The sequence below is a fragment of the Acyrthosiphon pisum genome, chromosome A1 (assembly GCF_005508785.2).
Source record: "Acyrthosiphon pisum isolate AL4f chromosome A1, pea_aphid_22Mar2018_4r6ur, whole genome shotgun sequence".
Classification (NCBI taxonomy): Eukaryota; Metazoa; Arthropoda; class Insecta; order Hemiptera; family Aphididae; genus Acyrthosiphon; species Acyrthosiphon pisum.
In genome coordinates this window covers 1757911-1775334 of record NC_042494.1, presented here as the reverse complement: position 1 = coordinate 1775334, position 17424 = coordinate 1757911, and the positions used below count along the sequence as shown (strand labels likewise).

At 29.1% G+C, this 17424-nt stretch overlaps 1 long non-coding RNA gene across 1 annotated transcript; it reads left to right on the top strand.

Moving 5' to 3' along the window:
• Nucleotides 1–3441: 3441 nt before the first annotated feature.
• Nucleotides 3442–9056, top strand: LOC115033627. Its single transcript, XR_003838903.1, has 3 exons — nt 3442–6742; nt 8457–8602; nt 8748–9056. It is a non-coding gene; the product is annotated as an uncharacterized LOC115033627 (long non-coding RNA).
• The last annotated feature ends 8368 nt before the right edge of the window (nt 9057–17424 follow it).

The window sequence follows — 17424 nt, the reverse complement described above, 5'->3', positions numbered from 1 at the left end:
TCATAACATTGACGAGGATGTAAGATTATAGAAAAATGAATAACAATACAGAGAGCATTGCAGACTATTATAATTTATAACACAACTATTATAATATTCCAATATACCTATAGGTAGCTAAAATATTAATGGGTAGATACCAATTAATATTCATACAAACCAAACCTTAAAAAAAAAAACATAACCATGGTTAAAATATGCATATTAGTTGTATGCCTATTTCTTACACGATAGTAATAATACTAAATACACTATTGAAATGCCTATAGAGTCCTAAATATATTTGTATATTTGTATAAGGGGTGAACAGTGGGTTGTGGGGGCTGATGGGTGAATAATTAGTATACTTAGTATACATTGATTATCACTAATTTCATGGAGACTAAAAATAATAATAATTTAAAAATATATATGAAAATGTATAAATTATAAAATTATTTATAATATGGTAAACTATATATAGGGTTACCGGATTTCTAACTTTAAAAAACTGGATAAGTAATGCAAAACATATCTATATGTTCTATAGTAGTCTCTAAGTCTATATTAAATAACTTAAATGTCAAAACTATAAAATTTTGATGAAAGTTCCTTGTGTTATAATATATAGGTACAATACTATTATACGTATTGGAGTATTGGACGATATTTTTTTTTTGGTAAGAGGTGAGTTAATTTTAACATTGGTTTTTAATTTTGGTCATAGTTATTTTTATTGTAACTTAAAAAGCTGACGAGTTATAAGCAAAAACAGTGAAAGGGGCGTGCCACCCTTTGAAGAGTAGTGGAGGGCTACGCACAAGGTGTAGGTGTCAGGACTTTTAGCATGTTTATAAGTAAGGTATAAAATACTCATATATCAAAATTCAGCTTCCGACAATTTTTTTTTAGTATATTGTAATTATATTTCTGATTCTTATATTTTGTAATTGTCAACAAATTGTTCAATTATATCATCACTACTGATATAAAAAACACTATTACTTACGATAATTAAAATTGTTAAAAATAATTTAACGTTATATTATGTAAAATTTTCTGCTCGTTAATTTTGTCATATGTCATTTTAGCGTATGATTGACGGTTTTTGCTGAAACACGATAAAAAAAAAGATAAAAAATTTTTATTTTTTATATTTATTAAAAATATAACGCTTATCGGAACATATACATATTAAAATAAGATTAATCTATGGTACAGTTTATGGTCTTTAATTTTGGTAGCAGGTATTTTTGTTGTAACTTGAAAAGCTAACGAGTTATAAGCAAAAACAGTGAAAGGGGCGCGCCACCCTTTGAAGAGGGGTGGAGGGCTACGCACAAGGAGTAGGTGTCAGGACTTTTAGTATGTTTATAAATGAGGGATAAACTAAAAAAAAAATCGAAATCCAGCTTTCGTGAAATTAGTTGTGAACTTTTTTCTAATTTGACTGGGCTACACAGTAATAGATGGTGTTAAATTTGAATTCAATGAAATAAAATAGTAATATTGTAATACATTTAAAGAAATAGAACTTGTAAAAAAACAAAATTTTAACTTCAGACACTCATAAAAAACTATTGTTGTGTTAAATTAAACGATGTTATACCTTATACATCAAAATAACGTTATTTTCTAGTAAATAACAATAGTTACCAAACAAACCAATAATTATCGTGGTTTATTATTTTTTGGGTTTGATTATCGATAATTTATACAAATGATGGAAAATGTTGTTATAATGTTATTTTAATGGTATTAGATAGTATTACAGCCACAGTAAATTTTAGATAGAAGTATATAGAACCATAGAGTAAGATATAGACTAATAATAATATTATCTACTATTTCTTGGTAAGCATAAGATATCGTTATATTATCGTTGTGTCTTAAAATAATCGTAAAGTTTTGTGTTAATCATAATTTGTATTATTAATACAATTCAATATGGATGAACTAGAAATAAAAACAAATTTAACTACTTTAAATTTGATATAATTGATAAAATACGTAATAAATAATATGTCCATAGTCCATCAAGTTATCACCGGCACTTAGTGCTACAACTTCAAACCATACATCAATAATTTGCTACTTTTTGTTACTGCATTTTCATAATTTTCTACCTCCTAGTTTTTTCAGAATCCCGGAAAATAGAAAATTTCCCAGCACAAGAAAAAAAGATAACACAATGAGAAGCAGCGGAATGTAATAGCCTCATGGGCACACAAGGCTATCAAAGATGTCACTGTAAGAAGAAGTGTAAAAACGAATAAATGCGCCTGTCGAGTAGTTGGGAAATGTTGCTTTTCTAAATGCCATAGTTCATTATCATGTGAAATAAATAATTATAAATCAATTAACACGATAATCTAATATTATTTGGAATCAACATAAATGTCATAAATCCTTAGTAATTAACGTTATAGCCCTAGTAAATTATTCATTATTATCTATTAACGTTAATTAGATACTGATTTATAACGCTAATATAAATTTAACGTATTTTACTGTAACACATACACACAAAAAGAAATATTACTGCACATCATTGTAAAATCAATGCATTCGGCAGAGCGCTCAGAATCTAAAAAAAAAACAATTACTTTTTAGTTTTTTTTGTATTATAAATAATAATAGCCAAAAAATAGGATCTAAGTTATCAAATAAATATCACATTACATTTATAAATATTAAATATACACGTATAAGTACACCTATTATACGTACACATAATATATAGTATTTTACCTTGTAGAACTAATTGGTTGTTTGTCAATAAAATTGAGTTCCCATCTAATACATATATTTCTAAATGATATAGGCATATAATAGCATTATACTATAGGTATATCGTATATTATGTGACATGTTAAAACTCCATAAAAGTAAAGTATGTAATTATATATATAACTAATGAAATAAATAAATAATTTATTAAATTTGATACATTTGCCAATTGTTGATAGGTACATTTTTGAATAGATTTTTATATAAATCAATATAACAGAATTTGTTTATAAAAGGTAAACTAATTGTTTGTTACTTGTATTGATGGAGAAATTGTCCCATATTGTGTAATATTTATTAGATCTCTCTTAAGAGGACGTGATACCCGCATGTGTTGTCTCCGTCTCCAGGTGCGTAAGATAGCAAATTTTACGCTCAGCAGAACACGTGTAGCTCCGTTAATTTAAAAATTAGAGTGAATTGACCTCTTATAAAATCTAAAGATCAGATTATTATCTAGGCAACCTCGTAGGCTTTTTATTATATTTTAATTTTAAAGTGAGTTATGAGTATTTTAAGATATACACAATTTAAGATGTTACAATTTTAAAATACTCATAACTCGCGTTAAAATTAAAATATAATAAAAAGCCTATGAGGCTGCCTAGATAATAATCTTATCTTTAGATTTTATAAGAAGTCAATTCACTCTAATTTTTAAATTAACGGAGCTACACGCGTTCTGCTGAGCGTAAAATGTGCTATATTACGCACTTGTAAGACGGAGACAACACATGCTGGTATCACGTCCTCTTAATAACCATGGATTTCCTAGTAAAAAGTCGTGAACTCTGTACAAGTTCACATGCTTGGGTGAAAATAGTGAAAAATATATGTAAGTACCTACTCATTATTATTTTTATAGTTTTAAACATAAACGCCCATATATTTTCTGATCAAATTTTTCTGAACCAACAACGAAACGTAAGTACCTATTAAGGGTGAGTTTTATAAAATTGATTAAAATCAGAATGAAATGATTCACATATATTTATTTATTTATTGAATAAAATTCCAATTTTAACAATATATTACATAAAAACAAAATGATCATTACAACTAAATAGAGTTGGTCACCTCTAAGCCAATTGCATGTACGAAGATCGGAAGACGAGGGTTCTAATCAATCAATTAAATTTCTAATACATGCATGAAAAATTTAAGTTTTATTTTAAAAAATAATGGTTCGTAATCCTATAGTAAATTAAATTAAATTATTATAATTAGATATTATAATATTAGTGGTTCTTGTTGCTTCAGTTCATAACTTATATAAGAGGGAACGTTTTGGAATTTGAAATGCAGTTTTTTAATAAATATTGTACATGGGTACAATTAAATAATATATTACTTGATATGATATTTAGAGACATTACGAGGCGAGACTGGAGGCACGTAATCACAATCATTACAAATTTAAGATCAGAGGTTCTCAAAAAAAAAAATATCTAAAATGGTAATATATTAATTTATTTATGCGGAAATTGCGATATAATCTTTCCGAAAAAAAAGAACACGGTGCAAATAACGTTCTAGGAACACTCTGGCGGAAAACGAAAACCCCCAATAATGATTTCGAGCGTTTAAAAAAAAATACTTTATAAGGATTCTATATTTTGATTTTACAAATCTATATGTATATTATACATAGGTAGTATGAACATGTAACATGTAACTGACAACTGTATACAATCAATTATAAATCGGTCACAGGGGTAACCGAGGAAACAGTGAATAATATCATATCATGTATGCATTACATGGGTGATTGTTGGTCTTTTTACCGTGATACTATCTTTAGGAAAGATAGGACAGGTCCAATTTTAGACGGACCGGAAGTGATGATGCTCGAAACTACGTACTAACGTGCCTGTTATCATTGATTATAATATATATATTATATAATATTAGATACATATATATATATATAATATTGGTAAAAAGTTGTACGTTTGTACAAGTCGACGTAGTTACTCGTTATGCCGGAATATCGCATCGAAATGCTCAACGGTTAAACGCTTAAACGCGAACTTCGAAGATCGAGTGTCGACGTGAAAACTGTTTGATTGAGAATATCCATAAATGTAAATCATATTAACGTGGTATATAAAAAAAAACAGTTGATTGATAAACGTCGAAAAACATATTACACATATATTGGCGGGGCGGCGCGGCGGACGTAGAGAAAACGGTTATCGGCTACATTTTCCCCTAACAAATTAAAACTTTTAACTGACCAACGAAAAATATCGAGGTTACCCGCGGTTCCTAGAAACATAAACCACGTGCAGGCAAAAACGGTACAACTGTGGTATAAATTCGCTGAGCGGGTAACCATGGTATTTTCCGTCGTCTGTCGCGGTCCATTTAAAAGGAAAACCTTATCAGCCTTTTTCTCTGCGGCCTGTTCTCTCGATCAAACAGTCATCCTGCACTATTGACTACCTATTAAGCATTGTGCACTGTGCATTCGACTGAATTTTAACGAAACGAGTCGTATAGTACGTTATTTTCCAAGGGCGGCACATCAAAGTAAGACAGAACCATGTCGCCTGCAATATTATTCACGTCATGTTCCTCGTAGGGGTTGACATTCATACGCTCCGACGATCGTTATTGACGTTGTTTTAGAAATAACCCTAGATATAACTTAATACTTATATTTACAAATATACTATTATTATTATCAGGTATAATATACTCTATTATTTACCTATAACTAAACGTATAAAATCCAACTTAAATCTAGGCGATAGGTATATAGTATATAGTATATAGTCAGTAGTCACGTCATACAGAATTGCACTTTGGAGTTTAGGTATCGAACAATTTTACTATAAAGTTACCCTCATTAAATTAGTTAACTAGATCGAATAAATATTGAATATTACTATTTATTATACGAAATAACTTGTGAACATTACATTTAAAGTTTAAAAAACTCAACTATTTTAAATATTATAATATATAATAAAGGCGCAAACTGAGATCAAAATTGTTTTTTGAGTGACATGATTTTTTTATGAAACACTTGTCGTTGGAGTTATAATGCTATTGTCCTGTACTCCTGTCAATATTTTTTTCTTAATTTTCCTTGACAATATTTCATATTTATACCTATATAATGAATACTATGTTACAAATAAACGAAAAACTCGTATGACGTATTGAAATTATATAGGTGCAAACACCAATCTTATATAGTTGTATTATCTTATATGATTTATATTGATCGTAATTGCTTACACACTATAAAACTCTGGTATTTACAATGCTGTTCAAATTACTACCATAATTTACTGTGGATAACCTATAGCAATAATATACGTTCTTTAGTTCTTATAATAAAAATAATATTTTCACTACGCATTGCCAGTAAATCGCAGTACATTGCCAATTGAAACTTGAAGTACATTACCAATGCACCTACCGTTAAGTAATTTATTTTAGAAACTAATATAACCATTAAACATAGTTAGAGGTAGCTTATATCCAAATATGAAATAATAGTTTAATGGTACACATTTATATTGAGAATAAATAAATAATTTTGAGTTAGGTATGTTCAATTAAAATGTATTTTCGTCGACACAATTAAACACATTGTAAAAAACAATGACAAATTGTCTTTGCACCATTAAAATTACGACCAAATAACCGAAAATGTAGTCTGTGCCAGTCGTGTCTAGTTGTACACTAGGTATAACTATAACGACAGTATTTTACTGCCTAATGCCTCTACTATACACATAGCCGCTTTTTTAGAATTGAATAGTTTCTAAGAAATTAGACATGTTTTTGTTTACTTTTTTATGTACGGCGTTAAAAAGATTAGATTACGAGGTCTTATCAGCCTCTTAAACACTAAAACACGTCTAAAACCTTATCGGCGTAAATGCCGCCGCTGCGCTATCGCTGCCACACGCTGACTTCGCGTTCACCTTTACCGCTCAACGCATAGCCGCGTATAACTGTAGGTACTATAATATTATAATATTACTTATATTAGTTTTACTCACTTTTAGACTTACTATATAATGATGGATTTTTGTGGTTTTGAAATATTATTAAAACTGTTTAATATCTGAAATATTAACTACCTACAAAATATAGTATAATTATTATATTATTATTATTATTATAAAAGAATGCTTCTTTTTTTTTTATTTAATACATTTTAACGTGTCAGCATATCTCATATGCTAAAGAAAACTTACCAGACCTACAAACTATTATAAGTTGGTACTTGTGTTACCAGCGGTGGTGTTAAGTAGGAGGATGAAGGCGATCAATCATTGGTTATTACTTATTAGTTGTTACTGGTTGGTGTTGGTGAATATTTGTGGTTAATCTGAAATTTGCGAACGAATAAAATGCGAATAATAAATATAAAACAATTTTTTTTCTAGAACGCGTTGAATAGTGAATAATATATTATGTTTATAATTAAAAATTATAAAATTTATATTACGTTTAATGTTTGTACATTATATTATGCATCTCGTCTCTCAAAGTTTGCACACACCATCATGCTCATAAACATTTTTTAAATCATCTGTATACGCGGTTTCAGCTGATAACATAATTATTTAGGACGGCGTAAGCAGGATGTATACGACCCGTGCAGATTAATCGGTGGTTTAACGAATAGTGAGTGCACATCTGTAGGCAACAGGTTCTCAAAATTTCTTCGGGGGCTGAAATTATTGTTTTCGAGTTCTATCTGTTGGCCTCCGGGGACTCAGCCACGGCTCAATCTTTACCACAGGGGGTTGTGGTCGCTGAACCCCGTGTACTCGACGACTATATATAATATGGGTACATCGTGTTTCGGTTATAGGTTCGACGGAATCGTTAAATCCCACATTTCATGAATTATATGACGTACACATAAATACATCACACGATTGATTTCCATTTGCACGGAGAAATTGCAAATGTATATCATAAATAATTCATTGGAAATCGCGTTCGTTTCGAAACGTTATTATACGTACAATATAAACGTACATAATAATATAATATAATATGTATATATTTATTATATTGTCACTAACCTCACGAAATTACGGGTGCAGTCGGATTGAACAAGTCTTGGGGTGGGTCGTGTATATACTTGCGTCCCATTGATTTTACGAGGGTGGAAAAAAATAGAATATTTACACTATACGTCACTATATACCTCACTGACAATAGCGGTTATCACGAAAAGCGGAAATGGATAGTTGTATATATAATTTGTATATTAATGAATATATTCGCAAAAATTAATTTCACGAATTATTTGAGATTAAATTTATACTTGCAACAGCCAACATGTACGGTAGTTATATATATTTTATAATATACATTATAATATATTATGTGCAATAGTGCATTATTGTTATCTACAGCTTCGAAATAATTGGTGAACAATAATGCACGCGCGTCCTGTTATTTAATAATCAATTACAGTATGTATAATAATATTATTAAGTAGGTACTGATATACAAGTAATATACATTATAAAATTATCAATTACAAATATTGATAATTTCGTTATGCCAAACCCAAAAGTGACTACGTTTAAGAATACATGCATGCATAATAACATCAACCTACCTAATGACTAATTGATTAAGTGATTTAAGATATAGGTACCCATAGTTTTATAATTTTAATGAATGTTATTGTTTTACTGTTATAGTTGTCTACCCACATATATAGTTTTTAGTCCACGGAGATAATTTGCTCTTAAATTCCTAAAAACTTCAAATTCAACAATTTACAATTTATTGTTCTGTAAAACGAATACAAGTACTTTCTGCATAACACAATATAATCTATACAATAGTAGGTATTGTTTAAAGTATTAGACTATATGTATAATATATATATGAATTACAAAAAATAATAATAATAATAATAATAATTTAAAATTGCAAGTTAATGCAAAAACTAATACAATTTTAGATTAATAATAATTTTTTTTTTTTAGTGAACACTCGTAAGAATACAGGATATTTAATGGCGTTTAGAGATGAAATTATGTTGAGAAACACATTTGCAATGCGTATATATTTGATCCACATGGGCGCGCACATTAATGTATTAATTATTATACAGCGCCTGCATACAGACGTCTATAAAAAATGTCTCATTAGCTGTTTAACATTTGATACGGTTCAAAAAACCGTGCACATATGTTGTCAAACACATTCAGTACATCACGTGTTATTTTTGTGACGGGATAAAAAATTATTTAACATCTTTAATATAAAAAAAAATTTAAAACCATATTTGATATTATAATATAATATACCATAATATTGTATACTGTGAAAAAGTTATAAGAACGAGTGTGTGTGTGTGTAATTGTTATTTTAATATTGTAATTATTGTAATAATTGTACCTACTTATATCGCATTTAATTCCATTTGTACGTTTATGGTTTTTACTTTTTACTCATTTTCTGTCTTCGTAGTTTTTACAATAATGATATAAAAATGAATTTCTCCTATTGCCACACTCCGACACCCGTCTCTTTAATTGTTATGACCCTTCGGATAAACTCGTGTGCGGCTAGAGGGTCATTTGTTTGGATACTGTATGGTCTGTAATATCACACCATTAGTCATAATATACTGGACAATGCACAATGCACATAAACTAAGTTATCATCGTAACTCGTAAAGTCCGAATGAAAGATAATTACGTTTTTACATTAAGTATAGTTATCCGTATGGTACAGTAATACTGTGGTACCTGTGTAACTGTATATACATATTATTTATTTTACTATATAAAAAAAAAAATTTAACTGAACAGAAAACGGAATAGCAAAATCGTTTTTTATATTTACGAGGATATAAAATCATTGCATAATAATATTTATTATATTGAGGTTGATGGCGTTTGATTTAAAATGCGTACACTAACCGATTAATTTGAATAATAAAAGAAGAAAAAACTATTGTTCTATTCGCAATAATAGAATAATATATATAACCTATAATAAAGTATGTCTTATAGTACCTCATATAGCCTATTATTATAGTATAATATTATATTATATATATAAACACATTGCATTTGAACTATTAGGACTCTTATCAAATAGTAAATTCGCTAACGATCACGTTCTCGTACAATATTATATTATTTCTCTATGCCACGATACAATTTGCCCGGCGAACGCAATTATTTTTAATCGGAAGTGTTTGTTGTTCTTTATTCTATAATATAATTGTAGAATAATAACAATGCTAATGCAAATATGTTTTGTTTGATTTTATTTCTCACTGCAAACAAACGTGTTCAGATAACGAAAGAAATGCATTTTTGCCTAAGCGATAAAACGGCATATATCGTTCGCGGTTTATCTGCTTGCATCCATTATAAGTAAGCCAATGAATAATACACAAATCGACATTATTACTCGTTGTAGGTATGTACCTGTATAATATAATAATATATATATTAATTAATATAGTATATAGTAAAGTAACTACCTATATAGTACATTATTATACACGGAGTGGCAGCAGCTATATACCGTAATACATAATATTACACATTTTGAGCATTCCACTAACTTGATACGCAATAGGTTCGTGTCTGCCAACATTATACTAGGTAGTAGGTACATACCTAAAATTATGTTAAAATATTATATCGCGAAACCGGAATCGCGAGGGACGGAAGCTGGGAAGGCTGACAGACGACAGTGGTTAATTACTTGACCCACTGGCCACAAAACTACTTAACTGATTAAAATAATAGCCGCGATCCATTTAACGCAAGACACTATTATTACTACAGAAAACACTAACGTTTTTGAAAATATTTCTTCCACATAAATTTAAGTCGTTACAAAACAACATTTTTGTGTAAAAATGTATTAAAAGTTTTTTACTCTTTTAAATGACAACGTACATATTTAATTTCATATTCCGAAGCCAATGTTGATCATATGCCTATATATATTTTAAATACTTATGAGTTATGACCAGCAAACTAATTGTCCAAAATTTGATTTTTATACATCAAAGCACTTCAAAAAAAAATTCTAGTTTGGAATAAAGAATGGAAAATACACAGTTTTTTTTAAAAAAAAAAAATAAAAAATAGTAAAATAATTATTAATTTTCATACAACTATATTATTTTTTAACGACTTAGGTACAAACGATTTACAATCATGTAAAAAGAATATCTTCAAAAATGTTATTAGTTTTTGAAGTAATGAGTGTTTTAACCGGTTACCCGAACACTCGCTAGGTAATTCTATGGTTGCGATATTTAAAAATGTATACTACCCATTGCTTTTGGAAAAAATATTATATTGTACTACCGCGGTGGCGACGTTACAATTGTAGCAGATTGCTCTAGTTTGATTTATTTTTTGACAAATTTCAAAAAATATTTAGATAATTGTATTTCAAACCGCACGCGTACATCGTATTGCATACCCTTCGGCCTTCACCCAACATCCATCCATTCGACGCACGCATAATACACAAGTAAATCTCAACCAAATGTTTTTTTATTTATTTATTGAAATACAATAATGTTCGATCTATATATATTGTATTTATATTGTATAAGATCGTATTGGTGGATTGGTTTTTAAGGTGGTCAAACGGGGATGGATAAGGGGGAATTATATAGATCCCCCCACGGCACATCTCAATATTTATAATATGATCTTATAACAATAAATTATATTTTTTATGATCAAATAGTACATGTTGAAAAATTTGTCACCCCCTTCGATCGCCCAAAAAAATCATTTGACCACCATGATTGAGTTATACATTATAATATAATATATTATACGTCATGTTATGCAGCTATAAATTGTCAATTTTAATTTTTTCATGTTGGTTAGGTAAACTTAAATGATTTTATTGATTGTACCTATAATTGGTAAGTAACTTATTCTTATCAAATTGTATGTGTTTACACTCGTGTATTATATACTCTCACCCGTGGCATTGCAAGATTACTCCTTTCAAGAGTTTTTGATTTATATTCAAAAAATATATTCGATTTAATTATATGCAGCGACATTCGGGGTAACTCTAAACGTACTTACGATAATTTTTAAAAACATATTCATTGGAATATCGTTATGTGATTACGTTATAGATATTTAAAACACTTCAGTCGCTTATGCACATAATACAGTGGCGTAGTCAGGGGAGGGACTGAGGGGGCTGCAGCCTGCCTCCCCCCCGAAATGTTAAGAAAATTTTAAAATTATTTTAATGGTCTATGATAGTCGCTCAAAAAGTCTTAAATTGTATTATAAGTATTAACACTTTTCAGCTATCTATCTGTGCTAGTACGTATTTAATGTGTAAAAGTATGAAAGTTGATCAGCCCCCCCCCAAAAAAAAAAAAAATCCAGACTATAGGACGCCACTGACATAATATGATAATATAACAATTGTATGTTTTATGTATGTATATTGTATAGTGTGTATAAATATTCCATTCATATTTTCTCTGTAGTTCCACGAGGAGATCATGTTTCTTTTTCATTATTTTTATCATTCATTAATGATAGGTATTTGAGGTATTTCTCAAATTTTAAAAATATTGCTTCTCACCGATGTCTCTAAAATGTATAAAACGATTAAATCAATGAATGCAGATGATGCTTTAAGTTAATTTAAATAAATGTTCTGAAATCAGTTTTTCTATGAATAAAGTAGATTTACTTTTATGTTAATTATGGTATAATTTATGTTCTACAAATATTTCAAGTTTATTTAAAACGTTTGTGAATGATTTAGTCATCTTGTCTTCTTTGATACTAAACCAAAATGCAACGACCATATTAATAAAATTAAAAACAAAACATCCTTAAAACTAGGTTTTCTTAAATGATGTTGCTCAGAAATTAAAATTTAGTAACCCACTTGCATTATAAATATATATATATTTCTCTTGAATACGTTCCCAATTAGAATATACCACCCTTGTCTGATCTCCCAATTCCATAACACTTGCTCAAAATCTCGAATCTATCCGTAGCTCATTCTTATGGTTCCTTTCTTTTAAATGTAGAGTAAAAAGACTGGCGCCTCATAAAGTCATGCTGGTTATGAATTATGATAAAGTTTTAGGGTTTTTTGATATGACTTCTCTAAAAAACGGCAGAAACTACCTTAATTTAGACTTTTTATTCAAACTTTTCAGTAATTAATTAGATTGTAGCTCTTTATCAGAGAAAATTTTAAATTTTACTAACTAATTTTAAAATAAATCTTAAAAATAAAATACATAATAATTTTTTTCTTGCAAAACATATTCGTAGATACGCTGTAATTATTAAATCAACTCACCAACAAGTAGGTATGCTAATGCATTAGGTAACTATGATAATTTAGATATATATTATTCTAATATTAATGATTTTAAATAAATAATATGTGGTTTATAGTGTACTTTTCTAATGTTATCAAATTTATTTTTCTCCGAATTCAATAAATTAATAAATATTACATAATATTATATATATAATAATGTTCAGTTTATTAAAATATATTTACATTGATACAACATAATATTATTATATAATTAACTATAATTTTAGATTTTACTACAACACTTTAGCAAACCTTACAAACTAGTAACTAATATTATAACTTCAGAAGTACACAATTATGAAGTTAAAGTACTTTTTATAATAATAACAATAGTTAAGCTATTTAGTGTAATATCTTTCGAAAATAATTTAAAAGATATTAATTGTATCCAAAAAAGGAATTAGCAAGTTAAATGCCTAGTTAATATTTTGTACTCCGCAGAAGATAAATTTCTGAATTCATTGAAAATGTTAAAATAAAATAATATAGGTACTTCAAATTCTTAAACGACTGTAATTATAATAGTATTATATTATATTATACAGGAAATACAACATGTATACATTATGGCATATTCACCATTAGTAATAAGTATTATATTTCAGTATTTCACACGTAAATACTACAACATCGTTTGAGTAACTTTATGAAATATAATATATTATTTTAATACCATTCCGAACTTGCATGCAAATTTATAATATAGGCATCATAATTTATAAGTTCAATTTATTTTAACTGTATCAATTGACTATATTAATTTTCTTACGAGGTTCCGGTTTGAATCGAGAACATTGAACGATTATTTTTAACAATTATTCTACACTGCTTAATCCAAATTCATTTTTATTGAATTGGTATTCGTTTATTAACAAGTAAATGTTATAAAAAATAATTAACAAACATAAAAAAAAATTATTGAATGGATTGCTATTCTTTGATTACAATTTTCGCTAAAAAACCTTCGGACTCGGTTAATCTAAAAAATAGTCAAATAAATTGGTTATATCAATAAATTGGAATAATATTACACAAAGAACGCACATATAGATAATATTAGAGAGTAAGACATCGGGCGTACATAAAAAAGTCTACCTATGTTTTTTATAAATTATTTAATATTATATGAAAACAGTTTCAAAGACTAATATACAATATTATCCAATCGATTCTACAGAAATCTGTGCACATTGAGCAGGGGATCCATTTATCTATAATATACCTATTATATATACGCAGGCGTGAAACTCAATTTGTTTTTGCCACTAGGATCACGTGGTATACCGGAAGACTAACGCTAAAGTTCATCATAATGTCTACTTTATCCGCGATTGTTATTTCTATTTATTTATTTACATTTTTTTGAAATGTTTGTTATTATCTTTTCTACGCGACCAGGCGAAACGGTTATCTTCTACGTTTTGGTGGCCGGCCGCACGAAATATCTTACGCCATAAATATCTTACGCCGTTAAGACTTATCCGAGTGAGTACAATAAATAATAATCGACATGACGAAACGAAATCAAAGTATCAAACAGTCCAGGAAATCGAAAATTCTGGCAATAACGGTGTCATAAATATTAAATCTACAAAAATTCACAAAAAGTAAACAACGTCACAACGACATATACATTATAATTTATAAGAGAATACGATATTTATAAGCACGGTCGATTGATAAACGTGACGCGTAGTAAGCCACCGTTCTTTATAATAATGTAAATGTTCTTTAAAATATTATGCTATACTATACAATATTTACGTATACACGTCGGAGCATAATAATGTATACCTAGGTAATAAATAATAATAATAATAATAAATGTACATAGTCTTTCGATAGATTGTTTGAGCAAACTTAAACGTTTCGTTTATGAATATATGATGATGCATATAACGCTTTTTTAAAATAGGAATAATGTATACCTATAATATTATAATAATAGGTATGTACTATGTATAAAGTATTATACATTGGATGCTTTTAGAAAGTTGCCGTCCGAGTAGATAATATACACTAATACATCGATATTGTGTTAATACATAATTAGATAATAGTTATAATAATAAATGATGTACTCCAAAGATTGTGGTAGGTCATAATAAGTTTATACCTAATGTATAATATTATATATTTATATGGTAGGTGCCTACATCCAACGGGAATGTCACACGTCTCCGACGGTTTCGATATAGATTTCAGAGCTAAAATAAAATTATATTAGGAAAATACCATATTGTATCACCTATATACTGCCCTAGTTCCCTACCCCACGGACTTTGGTTTTGAACGAACAGCATTTGTTTATATTTTTTAACAATTCCTTCCACTGATCAAGTTAATCATCTTATGTTAGGTAGGTATCGTTAAACACCATTTTGACCATCAATTAGAAATGATAACGATAAGAAATCTGTAGCCATCGTCCACGTTTCGAGTATAGGTATCTTTTAGGTATGAATAAACAACTACAATGCATGCAACGCGCATATACACAAATGCGAAAAAGACATAAGGAATAAGCATAATTCATGAATATATATATATACGCGCAGCGCTCTTTGACCTCGAAACACGATCTCCCACTGTTCGTTAAAACATATTATATATAGGTAGGTACTAGGTACCTACATTTATTCGCGAATAATTCGTGCTCTGCGCAGCGTTTTGAATGTTTATTATTGTTATAACCGATAGACGGCCATGTCGAAACTTGGGGTAGGAGAGGTTTATCTGCAGTAAAAGGTCCTCTCGATGCGAAACAATTATAACAATACAATATGTCGTCTGAAGAAAATATTGTAACATAATATATTATACAGGGAATCATAATATCAATCGAATGTTGATCTATGTAATAATAATAATCAAAGCTTGCTATAAGCGGCATCGCGGCAGTTTTATAACCAATATGGCCGGTTTTATACTAAAATAGGCTGTTATAAATACAAATTTAATCAGAACCTAAATAAATGAGTTATTTGTGAAATTTACATATTGTTGTAAGTTCAAGTTCAAAACAATTTCATTATATAATTTTTTCAACTTTTGTATCCAACTACACAATATATATTATATAGATTAATAAATCTGCAGGTATAAGCATGCATTTATGTTCTACATTTTCAACTAGCAACGTGTACCAACGCTTTGGACTAAGGCATTAAAAATGCATGTTGTCACTAAAAACAGGAACAATATTTATTTAAAAAATTATGACGGTAAAAAAAATTTTTTGAAAAATTTTGCTTTTTAACGAATACTCCAAGTAATATGAAAATAATAATATCTTCGAAAACGTTATTAGAAATAATGAATGACCAACGTTAAAATATGGTTCACCCGGTATACATACTGTTATACAGATAGTTATTATAATATATACCCACCTCACCTCGCGTTATATGTCTCAGTACCTACCTACGTCTTAGACGAAACGGCTTCCATAGGTACAATACGTGCAGACTCTGCAGCACGCTGCGGATTCCGCTCATTGCTCACATTATTATATTATAATATTGCATATAACACAGTAACATTATAATACGCACGTGTGTCTATACACGGGTTTTCCGGTGTGTCTGATTGGCCCCGATTTGTGTGCGTGGCGGACATGCGAAAAGAATAAACAAAAAATAATCGTGCCCCTAAAACTATTGAAAGATACCATATTTTTTCCACTCGTATTAATATTTTGTTAAGCGCGCACAGACGCGTTTAGATAACACGTCGTGTGTATAATACTATAATGTAACGGATACAATATATTATTATTATGTAGCCATCCAGATAAACGAAAATATATTATAATACAATACTGAAATAATGAGATGTGGTGATATTTCGTCGAAACGATATGTAATATTATTATTATTATAGTATTATCTTTCGTCCACAATAATATTATTCGTGTAAGTTTCTCGCGGCCACGGCAGAGTTCAAAAAGTCCAAACCGTTTGTGGTTTCGGTTTCCCGTTGGAGGGGTGGGGGGGGTGAAAGCTCTCGCTCTCCATCCCTTAGTTTTAATCTTTTATATAGTTGCACCACTGCAGCGGTGGATGCGTTTGAGAAATGACGGACGTATCTCATGTTACCTAACGAATACCTCTAAATAGCAGTCCCTTCCGAATAGTGGGCGTTTTCTTGGGAACCAAATACAGACTTCCTACAGCTAAACCCTCTTAAGGGGATTCGATACCGTGATTTTCTGTTTTCGTCTAACACACGCGTAACATAGTATTTTAGACGTGTTTTTTGCCAAACATACCAATTGATCTAATGATAACGATAAGAATT